At 43.0% G+C, this 14,689-nt stretch overlaps 1 pseudogene; it reads right to left on the minus strand.

Moving 5' to 3' along the window:
* Positions 1–12,286: 12,286 nt before the first annotated feature.
* Positions 12,287–14,689, minus strand: part of LOC115156693 (selenoprotein F-like) — a 28,319-nt pseudogene continuing 25,916 nt past the window's right edge.

Consider the following 14,689-nt stretch of genomic DNA (forward strand, 5'->3'; position numbering starts at 1 on the left):
CACAAATGGTCCTTTTGCTCGATAAAGTCTGAGTCCCAAAAACTCAGTTTAGCTGGCGCGCTTCATTCAATAATCCACCGATTTCCCTCCTTCAAACTGCATACAAAATGAATCCCAAACGTTACCAATAAACTTCTCCAAACAAGTCAAACAACGTTTATAATCAAACCTCAGGTACCCTAATACGTAAATAAATGATCAAATTTAAGACGGAGAATCGTTATTGTCTTTACCGGCGATTAACAATAAAGAACGCACTCTCATTCACGCGCATGAAAACACTACAGCCAAAATGGGAGCCACTTAAAAACTACAAATTCTAGCTAATTTTTCCAAAAACAAGCCTGAAACTCTTTCTAAAGACTATTGACATTTAGTGGAAGCCCTAGGAACTGCAATATGGGAGGATTTCGCTTCATAATAAACATGACAGCCATTGGAAACAGTGGTAGGCTGAATTAATTTTTTGGGGGGGATGGTTTGTCCTCGGGATTTCGCCTGCCATATCAGTTCTGTTATACTCACAGACATTATTTTAACAGTTTTAGAAACTTTAGAGTGTTTTCTATTCAAATCTACCAATTATATGCATATCTGAGTAACAGGCAGTTTACTTTGGGCACACTTTTCACCCGGACATCAAAATACTGCCCCCTAGCCCAAAGAGGTTTTAATACATTTTTTAGCAAACGGAAAGGAAAAAAAACATCACCCAAATGTATAGCCCCATTGGAAAATCTAAATGGACTGTTTGAAAATGTGAATATTTTTTTTTTACTTAAGTAAATAAATAAATGTGAATCACATTTTTATTTGGCGTGCTCCCGACGGCATTGCTTACCCCAGTTTGGGAATACCTGCTCTACAGGAATGACCGAGTCCATCCAAATCATCTTGGCTCCTGGACACCTGTCCATGCATTTCAAGGCTGTGTTGAAACAATGACTTATCAATGACCCAAGACCAACTCAGTTAATCCCTACCATTGTGACAATAAGTAATCATACTGCTGCATCAAATGTCCATTATCCTGAGGCCGTTGGCAGACACAATGTAAGTAACATAATTGATGTCCCCCTAATTTCCCTGTATACCTCTGTTGATCCTGCAGCTATTGTATGCAGTAATCATGAGCCTATGAACCAGAGTTAGTGTTAGTACTGAGTCGGTGTGCCCTAGTAGGAAGAGCACTGTGTGCAGGTCACCCTGCACTATCAGCTCCAATATAAATAACATGAACAAGTCTACTTCGGATAAGCTTCCCAGTAAAGCATTGAAAACAATCAAACAAAAAGTACAAAAGAATTGCCCATTTTAACATATGCAGCCTGAGAAACAAGGTCCATGAAGTCAATAACTTGCTTGTAACAGATTACATTCATATTCTGACTATCTTTTATACAGTGGTAGCAATACATGGTTATAACGTATATCGAAAAGACAGAAATGCCAACGGGGGCGGTGTTGCGGTCTATATTAGGAACCACATTCCTGTAAAGCTTAAAGACGATCTCAGGTTAAATACTGTTAAGTAATATGGCTACAGGTTCATCTGTCCTCACCTAAAGCCCATTCTTGTAGGAAGCTGCTATAGACCACCAAGTGCTAACAGTCAGTATCTGGATAATATGTGTGAAATGCATGATATTGTATGCGATATCAACAGAGAACTATATTTTCTTGGTGATTTAAATATTGACTGGCTCTCATCAAGCTGCCCACTCAAGAAAAAAATTGTAACTGCAACCAGTGCCTGCAACCTGGTTCAAGTTGTCATTCAACCTACCAGGGTAGTTACAAACAGCACAGGAATGAAATCATCAACATGTATTGATCGCATCTTTACTAATGCTGCAGAAATGTGCTTCAAAGCAATATCCAAATCCATAGGATGTAGTGATCACAATATAGTAGCCATATCTAGGAAAACCAAAGATCCAAAGGCTGGACCTAATATAGTGTATAAGAGGTCATACAAGAAATGTTGTAGTGACTCATATGTTGATGATGTAAAGAATGTTTGCTGGTCTGTGGTGTGTAATGAGGAGCAACCATACACTGCACTTGACACATTTATGAAATTGCTTACTCCAGTTACTAATAAGCACGCACCCATTAAGAAAATGACTAAAAACTGTTAGGTCCCCTTGAATTGATGAGGAATTGAAAAATGATATGGCAGTATCGTTCGCTATTATCCTCAGTAATTTTCCATCCAGATTGTCAGACCCCGGTGGTTGATAGACAACAATGTTTTTCACCTCTTCCGCACTGACTTTACGTAATTCATAAGTACAATTCTTGTCTTTCATAATTTGGTCCGATATACTTGGATGTGTTGTGTCAGCGTTTGTTGCTGGCATGTCATACCTAAGTTCTCTTATCTTGCCAATGAAAAAGTCATTAAAGTAGTTGAGAGTGATGAGGCAAAAGGTATGGCAAATAAGTCTGATTGACAAACGTACTGCAAATTCAGAAATCATGTGGCTAATCTTAATAAAACAAAAAAGAAACTATACTATGAAACAAAAATAAATTATATAAAGAATAATAGTAAAAAGCTTTGGAGCACCTTAAATTACATTTTGGGAAAAAAGACAAACTCGGCTCCTTCATTAATTGAATCAGATGCCTCATTCATCACAAAACCCACTGATATTGCCAACTACTTCAATTACTTTTTCATTGGCAAGATAAGAAAACTTGGTGAGTCCCAACGGCATGACCTGGTACTCATAATGTCCGCTGGCTGTGTTGAAGGCTGTCATCCACTCATCCCCTTCGCGTATCCGAACCAGGTGGTAGGCATTCCGAAGGTCCAGCTTGGGAAAAAAATGGTGGTCCCCTGGAGAGGTTCAAAAGCCGAGGAGATGAGTGGTAGGGGGTAACGATTTTTAACAGTAATGTCATTCAGTCCCAGGTAGTCAATGCACGGATGCAGGGTCTTGTCCTTCTTCTCCACAAAGAAAAACCCTGCGCCAGCAGGAGATGCAGATGGACAGACGGCCCCAGTAGCCAGAGACTCCTCTATGTACTCCTCCATGGCCTTGGTCTCTGGCCCGGATAGAGAATATAGCCGACCCCGAGGTGGTGTGGTGCCTGGGTGAAGATCAATGGCACAATCATAAGGACGGTGCGGGGGAAGGGAAGTAGTGCGTGCCTTACTGAACACTTCCAGGAGGGCTTGGTATTCTGTGGGGATAGCAGAGACATCCACAGTCTTGCTAACGTCCTGAGGAAGTCTCGGGGAAAGCTGTGCTGCTTGAAGACAGTGGGAATGGCAAAATGGGCTCCAACCCAGGATGGAGCTCGTGGTCCAGTCAATAACAGGGTTGTGTTTTTGGAGCCAGGAAAATCCCAAAACAACAGGAACATGGGGAGATGCAATGAGGAGGAATGGTATGGTCTCACTGTGGTTACCAGAAACCCGTATACGAACTGGCACAGTACTATGGGTGACTCCACCTATTGAGCGGCCGTCCAGTGCCCTAGCATCCATGGGAACCGAGAGAGCTAGAGTGGGAATACCAAGCTCAAAAGCAATAGTAGCATCCATAAAACTTTCATCAGCCCCAGAGTCAATGAGCACTCGGAGAGACTTAGATTGGTCTACCCACAGCAAAAGCACAAAAAAAAGGTGTGCGGGTGATGGGAATTAGGGAACTCCCAGTCTGGCTCACCAGAGTACTTGTACCCACCAGAGACAAGGGTTTCCTAACAGGGCAGGTAGCTATATAATGTCCTACCCCTCCACAGTACAGACAACAGTTAGAACTCAGCCTACGTGAGCGTTCCCCAACCTATAACCTAGCTCTTCCCAATTGCATAGGCTCAGGAGTATCCAACTCACCCGTCGTTGATGATTCACGAGGGAACTCGGGTGGCTTCGGATCCTCTCAGAAAAACTGCCTTCGGGAACTTCCGGATTCCTTTGAAGGTGAGCGAGCCATAGCAGATGAACGAGTGTGCCCGAGGCCAGACCTCCTCTCACATCAATTCTAATGGTTAGGGCGATGAGGGAGTCGAGATCCACCGGCAATTCCCGAGCAGCTAGCTGATCTTTTACCACCTCAGATAATCCATGAAGAAAGGTATCGAAAATTTTACTGGCCGCCTCTCTCCCGGATACAGGAGACTCGAATACCTTCCTCACCTTTGCCATGAAATCCTCCAGATGACAACAAATGGCGGATTGTTGCTCCCAAACTGCCGTAGCCCAGGAGAGTGCCCTTCCTAACATTAGCTTGATAATATATGCTATCTTCGATCGGTCTGAAGGAAACGAAGATGGCTGTAGCTCAAAAATAAAAGAGCACTGAGAAAGAAAACCCCGGCAGGTACCAGGATCCCCAGAATATTGCTCCGGGGGAGGTAAGTGGGGTTCTCGGGGAGCCTGGGTAGGCTGTACAAACTCACCACAAATAGGGAAAAAGTTACTGGGTGGTTTCTCAGGAGCTAACTCCCTGATTTGCTCCATTATAGCCTTAAACCCTTGGTTGTTGCGTTCCGTCAAGGAACCAAGCCCTTCCAGAAAGTCCTGTAACAGCTCCTCATGTCTCCCCATGGTGGCTCCCTGCAGGGAGACAGCGTGGCGGAGCTGGTCCAAGTCTGCTGGGTCTGTCATGGCCAGTTTGTACTATAAAGGCACAAGGCAAGACCCAGATGCAGACACAGGAGGCAGATGGTTGGAGTCTTTTGAAGTTTAATAAATCCAAAAAGGGGTAGGCAAAATAATGGTCGTGTACAGGCAAAAGAATGGTTGTGTACAGGCAAAAGGTCACAACCAGTTCAGACTCCAGGAGGTACCGAAGGGCAGACAGGCTCGAGGTCAGGGCAGGGAGAATGGTCAGGCAGGCAGGAATGGAGTCCAGAAAACAGGCAAGGGTCAAAACCGGGAGGACTAGCAAAAAGAGAATAGAAAAGGAGCACAGGAAAACACTGGTTGACTTGAAAACATACAAGACGAACTGGCACAGAGAGACAGGAAACACAGGGATAAATACACCAGGGAATATAAGCGACACCTGGAGGGGGTGGAGACAAGGACAGGTGAAACAGATCAGGGTGTGACAGGTGTATCATACAATGCGTCCATATGGCAGACAGAGACACATTCATAACTATGATTCAGTATGTCACGTTTGGTATGGTTACATAAGACAGATGGTTACTTAACGCAAAAACAAAAGTAGGGTGGTATGTTGGGTGGGCATATAACGCGAATATCTAGCAACTTAAAGGTTGCGAGTTCAAATCTCTTCATGGACAACTTTTGCATTTTAGCTAATTAGCACCTTTTCAACTACTTACTACTTTTTAGCTACTTTGCAACTACTTAGCATGTTAGATAACCCTTCCCCTAAACTTAACCTTTAACCTAATTCCTAAACTTAACCCTAAACTTAAGCCTAACCCTTAGCATAGCTAACATTAGCCACCTAGTTAGATTTCTGAACATATAATACGTTTTGCAAATTCATAACATATTGTACATTTTCCAATTGTATAACATTTTGTACATTTTGCAAATTCGTAACATATCATACGAAATGGGTGATGGGCATCCACAAATTACTACGTACCATATGAAATGTCTCGGATTTACGTTCAGAATAATACGAAATGCTCTGTAACTAGATTGCATCTCGGCCCTCACAGCTAACTTCCATTTGGAGAGCATAAGCTGGGGACATTTTTGAGTCATTCAGTTAGTTTCCTCTTGATTGCTAGCAATAGCATACATTCTTTGTTTAACAGTGTTATCTGACAAAGGTATTAATGTGAGTTTCCGCGCCTCTGCTTCCCCACACAATGTTTTCACCATATCAATTGCTGAAGGTAATATCAGAGTCTCTGCAATAGTGTGTATGGTTTCTTTCATAGCGGGCCTAGCCATTCACCGTGGGAATGATTCAAGTGCAATGGTCAAGTGCGGCCTTTTCCCATGATCTAAGGGCACTCTGATGGAATTTTATCTTTTAGATTTGAATGATTTTCATTTCGATTTTTAAGGTTAACCACCTTAAAACCTGTTTGGGATAGGGGGCAGTATTGAGAATTTTGGAAAAAATATGTGCCCATTTTTAACTGCCTCCTACACCAACTCAGAAGCTAGAATATGCATATTATTGTTCAGGTTTAGATAGAAAACACTCTGAATTTTCTAAAACTGTTTGAATGGTGTCTGTGAGTATAACAGAACTCCTATGGCAGGCAAAAACCTGACAAGGTTTCAAGCAGGAAGTACCCTGTCTGACAAGGAGTCGTGCGTCTTGCATCTGTTTATTGAAAAGTAAGGATCTTAGCTGTAACGTGACAATTCCCAGGGCTCCGATAGGCTCTCAGAACCCGGGAAATAACTGAAGGTTGACGAGGCAGCCTCAGGCTGAAAGACATTATCGGCTTTGGTAAGTGGCGGCTCAGAGGACCTTTGAATGAGGCGCGTGCACGATTCGCTGAGGAGAAATTTAATTCGGCTGTTTAGGCTCAATGCATATTCCCGGTCGGAATATTAACACTTTTCTACGAGATAAATGGCATAAAAATTGGTTTTAAACAGCGGTTGACATGCTTCGAAGTACGGTAATGGAATATTTAGACATTTTTTGTCACGCCAATGCGCCATGCTCGAGACCGTGATGAAGCATTCTGATAGTGTCTAGAACTCACGAACAAAACGTCGCTGTTTGGATATAACGATGGATTATTTGGGACCAAACCAACATTTGTTATTGAAGTAGAAGTCCTGGCAGTGTATTCTGACGAAGAACAAGCAAGGTAAGAACATTTTTCTTATAGGAAATGTGATTTTGGTGGAGGCTGACCTGGGTGGGTGTCTAAATAGCTAGCCCTGTGATGCCGGGCTATGTACTTAGATTATTGCAAAATGTGCTTCATCCGAAAAGCTATTTTAAAATCGGACATATCGAGTGCGTAGAGGAGTAATGTATCTATAATTCTTAAAATAATTGTTATGCTTTTTGTGAATGTTTATCGTAAGTAATTTAGCAAACTGTTAGTAAATTCCCCGGAAGTTTGCGGGGGTTATGCTTTTTCTGAACGTCACATGCTAATGTAAAAAGCTGTTTTTTGATATAAATATGAACTTGATTGAACAGACATGCATGTATTGTATAACACAATGTCCTAGGTGTGTCATCTGATGAAGATCATAAAAGGTTAGTGCTGCATTTAGCTGTGGTTTGGGTTTATGTGACATGATATGCTAGCTTGAAAAATGGGTGTCTGATTATTTCTGGCTGGGCACTCTGCTGACATAATCTAATGTTTTGCTTTCGTTGTAAAGCCTTTTTGAAATCGGACAGTGGGGTTAGATTAACGAGATTCTTGTCTTTAAATAGCTGTAAAATAGTCATATGTTTGAGAAATTGAAGTAATAGTATTTCTAACGATTCAAAAATCGCGCCACTGGATTTCAGTGGCTGTTACGTAGGTGGGACGAGTTCGTCCCACATGCGCCAGAGAGGTTAAAGGATTTTGAGATACAAAGACAATAATCATTTTCCTATCAGGCGACCCCACATGGGGTCGCGAGCCCTAGTTTGGGAACCTCTGGGCTATACAATGCCCTCACGAGAGTCCCCATTCTGTCATGCACCTGTGTACTGTTTTTATGGATACCCCCAACAGCTTTGCAATACATGGGATGGGCAAGGACAAGCAAAGGAGTCGGGATATGTAGTCTTCATGAATGTTTATCCTTGGACGTCCAGTCATCCCCTCCTCAAATTCAACAACATTGTGTTCTTCTGCAGCTTGATTGAAATTGGTGACCAAACGAACTCACTAAGGGCACTTCCAGGGGAATCTCAATTTGGCTTGCGACGGAAGTTAACACTTCATACTCTTGGGAGCATATGAACTCCAAGAAGTCAAGGTCGAGGGGAGCTCACTCTAGCAATTGCGTCATGTGATATTTTTGCCTCAAGACAGTTTGGGGCAGCAATTCTTGAAAAAAATGAAGACATTTTAGATATGTTTTCTTAGAGTTAAGGTGAATGTTTGGAGTAGTGCAAACGGACTCCCCTGATTCATGGCTGGGGCCAAATTCATCTCTGAGCATCAGTACTAAATAAGCTAGGCAGGCAGTGCTGACAGCCCTAGTAGATGCTCTTTGACCCCCATCCCCCCCATGGCGCAGCCAACTTTGAACTTTCAATTTCGTTATCTGGGCCTATAGAGTAGGAACAAAAGGTGTTTCCAGAACAAAGTTTTTCAATTTGGTGGTATAAAGATAGGATGGGACTGTGCTCCTCCATATTTCTGTTTAGGCTTATGATTATCACCCACTGTGTTATTTGTTTAGCTAACCATAACTAGCCAGACAATAAATGTTTGAACATGGGTCTTTGATAATGTGAACCAGAGTGCGGTGTCGAGGCTGCGCTTAGCCGGTGATTCACCGTTGTGCAATTATAGGGGTTACAAATAGCAATAAAAGAATCCCCTATATCAACAGCTCTTTGGTCGCCCAATGGTGCAGGCATTTAGGTGAATCGCTAACATAGCAGCATGAGTCCAATTGAGCCCCCTGGCCAACTGAAAGATGTCCTGCCAGTAACAGGGATGCGCTGACAATTGCTTTTAATTTCTACAATTCAAACCAATATTATGAAAGGCCCATACTAGTCCCATGCAAAATATGAATCATGCAAACTGAATGTCCATTAGTCTCGTGCAATTCATACTCCTCTGCACGTTCACGCCAAGACGAAATGGTAGCCTGCAGCTATAGGTCATGTCAATCCTACTAGCTAGCAAAAAAAGCTATTACATTTACATTTGTCCATATCCAGAGCGACTTACAGTAGTGAATGCAAACATTTCATACATTTCTTCTCCGTACTGGTCCCCCGTGGGAATCGAACCCACAACCCTGGCGTTGCAAACACCATGCTCTACCAACTGAGCCACACGGTACTACGCTATTCACGGGTTGCACGTTTTGTCACAATAATGCATTGCCAGATGGTGCTGATGGACATTTAATCAAAATTGCATTACAGTGGCTTGGAAATACAATTATATTTCTAAATGACGCAAATTATTAGTAGGAAAACCTTTTTGTCATAATTTTGTGTTGTCAGATTGACATTAGATGCAGAATAGCGTTAGCTATCTTAGAACACCGGATTTTAGCTAGCCAACTTTAGCATTGCTAGCTATTTGCACGGAGGTGCAACCTATGAATACTTTACACTAACGTTAATATTGCTTCTATTCACAATCTGCTTTTGTTGCTTCACACATGTATAGTCATATTCCGACGAGTCCGTACGCTTCACCATCTGGCAGTCTGACGGACGAATCTGGGTTTGGTGGTTGCCAGGAGAATGCTACCTGCCCCAATGCATAGTGCCAACTGTAAAGTTTGGTGGAAGAGGAATAATGGTCTGGGGCTGTTTTTCATGGTTCCGGCTAGGCCTCTTAGTTCATGTGAAGGGAAATATTAACTCCACAGCATACAATGTCATTCTAGAAGATTCTGTTTTGGGAAGGCCCTTTCCTGTTTAACTATAACAATGTCCCTGTGCACAAATCGAGGTCCATACAGAAATGGTTTGTCGAGATCGGTGTGGAAGAACTTGACTGGCCTGCACAGAGCCCTGACCCCAACCCCATCGAACACCTTTGAGATGAATTGGAACGCCGACTGTGAGCCAGGCCTAATTGCCCAACATCAGTGCCCGACCTCACTAATGCTCTTGTGTCCACCTGTGGTAAATTCAAATGATTGGACATGATTTGGAAAGGCACACACCTGTCTATTTAAGGTCCCACAGTTGACAGTGCATGTTGGAGCAAAAACCAAGTCATGAGGTCGATGGAATTGTCCATAGAGCTCCGAGACAGGATTGTGTCAAGGCACAGATCTGAGGAAGGGTACCAAAAGATTTTTGCAGCATTGAAGGTCCCCAAGAACACAGTGGCCTCCATCATTCTTAAATGGAAGAAGTTTGGAACCACCAAGATTCTTCCTAAAGCTGGCCGCCCGGCCAAACTGAGCAATCAGGGAAGAAGGGTCTTGGTCAGGGAGGTGACCAAGAACCCGATGGTCACTCTGACAAAGCTCCAGGTTTCCTCTGTGGAGATGGGAGAATCTTCCAGAAGGATAACCATCTCTGCAGCACTCCACCAATCAGGCCTTTATGGTAGAGTGGCCAGACGGAAGCCACTCCTCAGTAAAAGGCACATGACAGCCTGCTTGGAGTTTCCCAAAAGGCACCTAAAGGACTCTCAGACCATGAGAAACAAGATGCTCTGGTCTGATGAAACCAAGATTGAACTCTTTGGCCTGAACTCCAACACCATCATTAAGTTTGCCGATTACACAACAGTGGTAGGCCTGGTCACCGACAACGACGAAACAGCCTATAGGGAGGAGGTCAGAGACCTGGCCGTGTGGTGCCAGGACAACAGCCTCTCCCTCAACGTGATCAAGACAAAGGAGATGATTGTGGACTACAGGAAAAAGAGGACCGAGCACGCCCCCATTCTCATCGACGGGGCTGCAGTGGAGCAGGTTGAGAGCTTCAAGTTCCTTGGTGTCCACATCACCAACAAACTAACATTGTCCAAGCACACCAAGACAGTCGTGAAGAGGGCACGTGAAACCTATTCCCCCTCAGGAGACTGAAAAGATTTGGCATGGGTCCTCAGATCCTCAAAAGGTTCTACGGCTGCACCATCGAGAGCATCCTGACTGGTTGCATCACTGCCTGGTATGGCAACTGCTCGGCCTCCGACCGCAAGGCAATACAGAGGGTAGTGCGAACGGCCCAGTACATCACTGGGGCCAAGCTTCCTGCCATCCAAAACCTCTATACCAGGCGGAGAGTATGGCCACGGCACTCTAGACGGGTGAATTTGTCCTGGGCCTGATAGGCGCTGCCGGCTCAATTCTCATGTTTCCCCACAAATTGGTCTTTTGACCAATGAGAATATCAGCTCTTTTGCCAGTAATTGGGCAATAGATCCAAATTGGGCTGCCTGTGTAAACACAGCATTCAAAGCTCTTTTCCAACTGATTTACATTGTAAGGTTGGGGGAATTCACTCACCACCAATGTGTAGTAGAGCCCACCTGGGTGATGCATGCCAACATGTCTACATTTAGGTTGGTGTGGTGTCTTTACCGAGACAGTCTTTCAGGGTTCTAATTACACATTGACTTGTAAGAGGGCCTCTGGTCCAATTCGGGTGGCCATGATTCAGTGTATGGAGAGCAATTCAGTTCCTCAAAACGTTGAGTGATTCTGCTTTTTAGTTTGTCCTCTCCCACACTTTGCCCTGGCCTACTCCTATCAGTATGCAATTGTGTGTCATGGTTCTTTGCCAGGCTCATGTTCAGTCAACACCATTATCACAGGCAAAACACATAACAGAGATTCAAAATTCAAATACCAACAGAATACATTTCAGTGTGTTATTCATATTGGAACCTTGATCCCTGGCAATTTGACTGGTAAACTCATACATTATGTGGCTCATATGTCAGTAATATACATAGTTGATTATATTCACTGACCTAATTAGGTTTCTGTTCTGAAGAAGATATCACAGCTTGGTTTGTTATCGATGGTGATCTGGTGTGGTCTTCCAGGTACCTTTCAGGCAGTGAGGACACTGATGATAGTGGGCATAGTCCTGGGTGTTATTGGGGCGATGATAGCCCTGTTCTCGCTCAAGTGCTGTAAAATGGGCAGCATGGAGGATTCCTCTAAAGCCAAGATGATCACCACCATGCAGAGGATGGGAACAGAGACAACCCAAAATATATAATTCTTGTTCGATTATGCATTAAGGATAGGGTTAGGTCTTTAAATGTTGCTCAGAATATAGTGCTAGATTCATTAGAAGAGTTTTCATACATTTTACTGCATATATTTAAAGTGTGTTGTGCTGTGGTTGAAAATGGGCTCCATTTTTATACTGGCAATAACCATTTGTTTCAATCTTGGTTTATTGAGGAAGCTTTCATTTGTATAATGTAATGAACCAAATCAATCTTTAAAACCCCTCTATGTATCAAAAGCGTATTTTCTGCATTTCAAAAGGCCTACCATAACATTGAGTTAAACTGAGTAGTAGACTGTACTCATACTGTGCCTGGAAATGATACTATTTTCTTCCACTAGATGGCATGAATGTTACACCCTTTGGCAAATCGCAGCTACCCTCCATGTCATACTACCAGAAATATACAACACAGCACAATTAATTAAATGCAGTGTATGCTTGAACAGAAGACACAAATCATAAAAAAATAACATGAGACATTTTATTAATTGTAGCGTTTTTCCTCCCCTTTCTAATTCACACACTGGGGAATCCAATCTCTCTCCACTGCAAGATGCCCAGAGTGACACACAGGGACATCGGGTCTCACATCCCAAAATGTGGTTTACTGTGAGGCCTTCACTAATGTGTTCCTCCCCGAAACATCTGCATGAAGCGAACGACCCCCCCCACACCCCCCTCTAAGATCCCACAAGTAATATTTTTTTTAAACTACAGAGACAACTGACAGATGGGAGAACAAATAAACAACACAAAAGGTAACAAGCAGTGAACATCTTTAGTTTCTCTTTGGCTACTTCATTCCAATCATTTTGATGTTAATGCCAGGCATTTTGCAGGTAAGTTCATGTACTTCACCAATCTTTACAAATCTATAAACAGCCATTTTACACCCTGGCACATAATGTCAGTTCACAAAATCTACGGACGAAGTTCACGATTTTCAGATACTACAAAAAAAAAAAGTCCAATAGTGCAGTCCCTTTAAACAATAAAATCCAAAACAGAGCACAGAAAAATTTGGTGATGAGTACTACAAATCGGTATTATATACTTCCAACTTCTCGCTCAGGAATTCTTCCACACTATCCGTGTTCCACTTGAGGATGCTGAGTTCTTCAGCGATGTTCCCGTTATCGTCCAGCAGCTTTAGTATAGGGTCTGCGCCTCTCACATACTGAAACAAAAAACACGCAGAGGACTATCAGGTCTACGGCCAAACAAAGTTAACCAATTCCAACAGCCATTGTAATGCCTATAAGATAATAAAAACTCTATACGGTGTAGCATAGGGTTCATGCTTTTCCATAATGACAGGAGATTGTCTTGAACATAATGTGGTTTTCATTCCAAAGTTGTATAAAAGCTGTCAGAGAAACAACCACTTCTTTACTGTATTTAACTCAACTAATTAATTGTACGCAACAGGCAAGAGTATCTACAATTCATGTTGTACCTTAATTTGAAGACCCTTGAACATCTTCGGCTTGTCAGACCTGACAAAAGCTGTGGACACAAAAGGTCAACAATATCAAAAGGTCTAATGAATTAATCAATTGATGGACAGTTCTATTTTTTTGGCACAAAGCTTGTAAACAGAAACCGTTGGGAAAACATTCGGTAATCAAGTTAAAAGGGACCACAGTTGTGAAGGCGAGCGTACAGCTGTCCGCAACACAAACAGTGCCATAAGGCAGAGAGCTCCGAGGCTCTACCCTACACAAAGGCAGCCTACAATAACAGCCCCTTCACAGCCAACTGACACCAAGACGACAACGGACACCAATAAGCGTTACAAGATGGGTGGTCCCGCGACGACATGTTGACACAACTCACCTTGGACTTGAGGGAACCTCCCCAATTTTCATCCACACACTTCCAGGATGGCCCCAGGGTAGAGCTGTGGAGGGGAAAGTACTGTGTTAAGTCCTGTAGTGTACGGTTGTGGTCAGGGTGCGGCTCAGGGTGTCCATGTTGTTCTACTGGAGGAAGACTACGCCCTGGGAGCTCAGCTCACATCAATAAAAAAAAAACGACATTTGACTAATATATCAGCTCATCACTAAAACCAGAAAAACAACTCCAGACGTCAAGGGCCACAAGCTAGTTCTCCTCCTTGCCTTTTTAAACATGCGTGGTAACTAGCAATCACTGGTCAGTCAACGACATTAATTAGTTCATTAATTGCCAGGGAGAAAAAAAAACAGAAAACAAAACAGCAGGACTACGGCCCTCGAGAATTGGAGCACCTTTGTCCTAAACCAATGCTGAGATTTATCTTCGCAATCATTTGACCAATAAACAATCCAACTACCTTCCTGACTATTCATTTTTACACACTGATGCCCACCCACAGAGAAGCTCCTGGCGTTGAGTTGGGATAATGTGATTCTGGGCAGTCTGATTCATAAACGTGGTAGACAGGCTCTTCATCAGGGTCATTAAACTGTGAGCCTCTGCATATGGAAGGGTTCTGACGGATGGCAGCTTTGTGGCCCGCTGGTAATCAAAGCTCCACACCAAAACACAATAACTTAGCGGAAATTGGAGTGTCACAGCAGTATTTCACAGGCACGCTGTTACTGGGAACACAAATTAAATTACACCAGCAAGCTTCCTTTTCCCTAAGCCAGGACGGACAGCAACATTTATTATCACAACACACTGCATGGGAGGAAGTCACAGTTTTGTTGATTATGGGTGCATATCGACAAAGCCTTGGACACAGACAGGTCTCTAAATTAACATTTTCCATTGGTAGAACTGGTGCTCCCAACTTTAAAAAGTTTAGGAGCACAACAAAGTTTAGGAGCACCAGAAAATAAGATTTCTAAATTGATTGAGATTTAGCCTATATAGGGCCTATATAC

This window comes from Salmo trutta, chromosome 21 (genome assembly GCF_901001165.1).
Source record: "Salmo trutta chromosome 21, fSalTru1.1, whole genome shotgun sequence".
NCBI lineage: Eukaryota > Metazoa > Chordata > Actinopteri > Salmoniformes > Salmonidae > Salmo > Salmo trutta.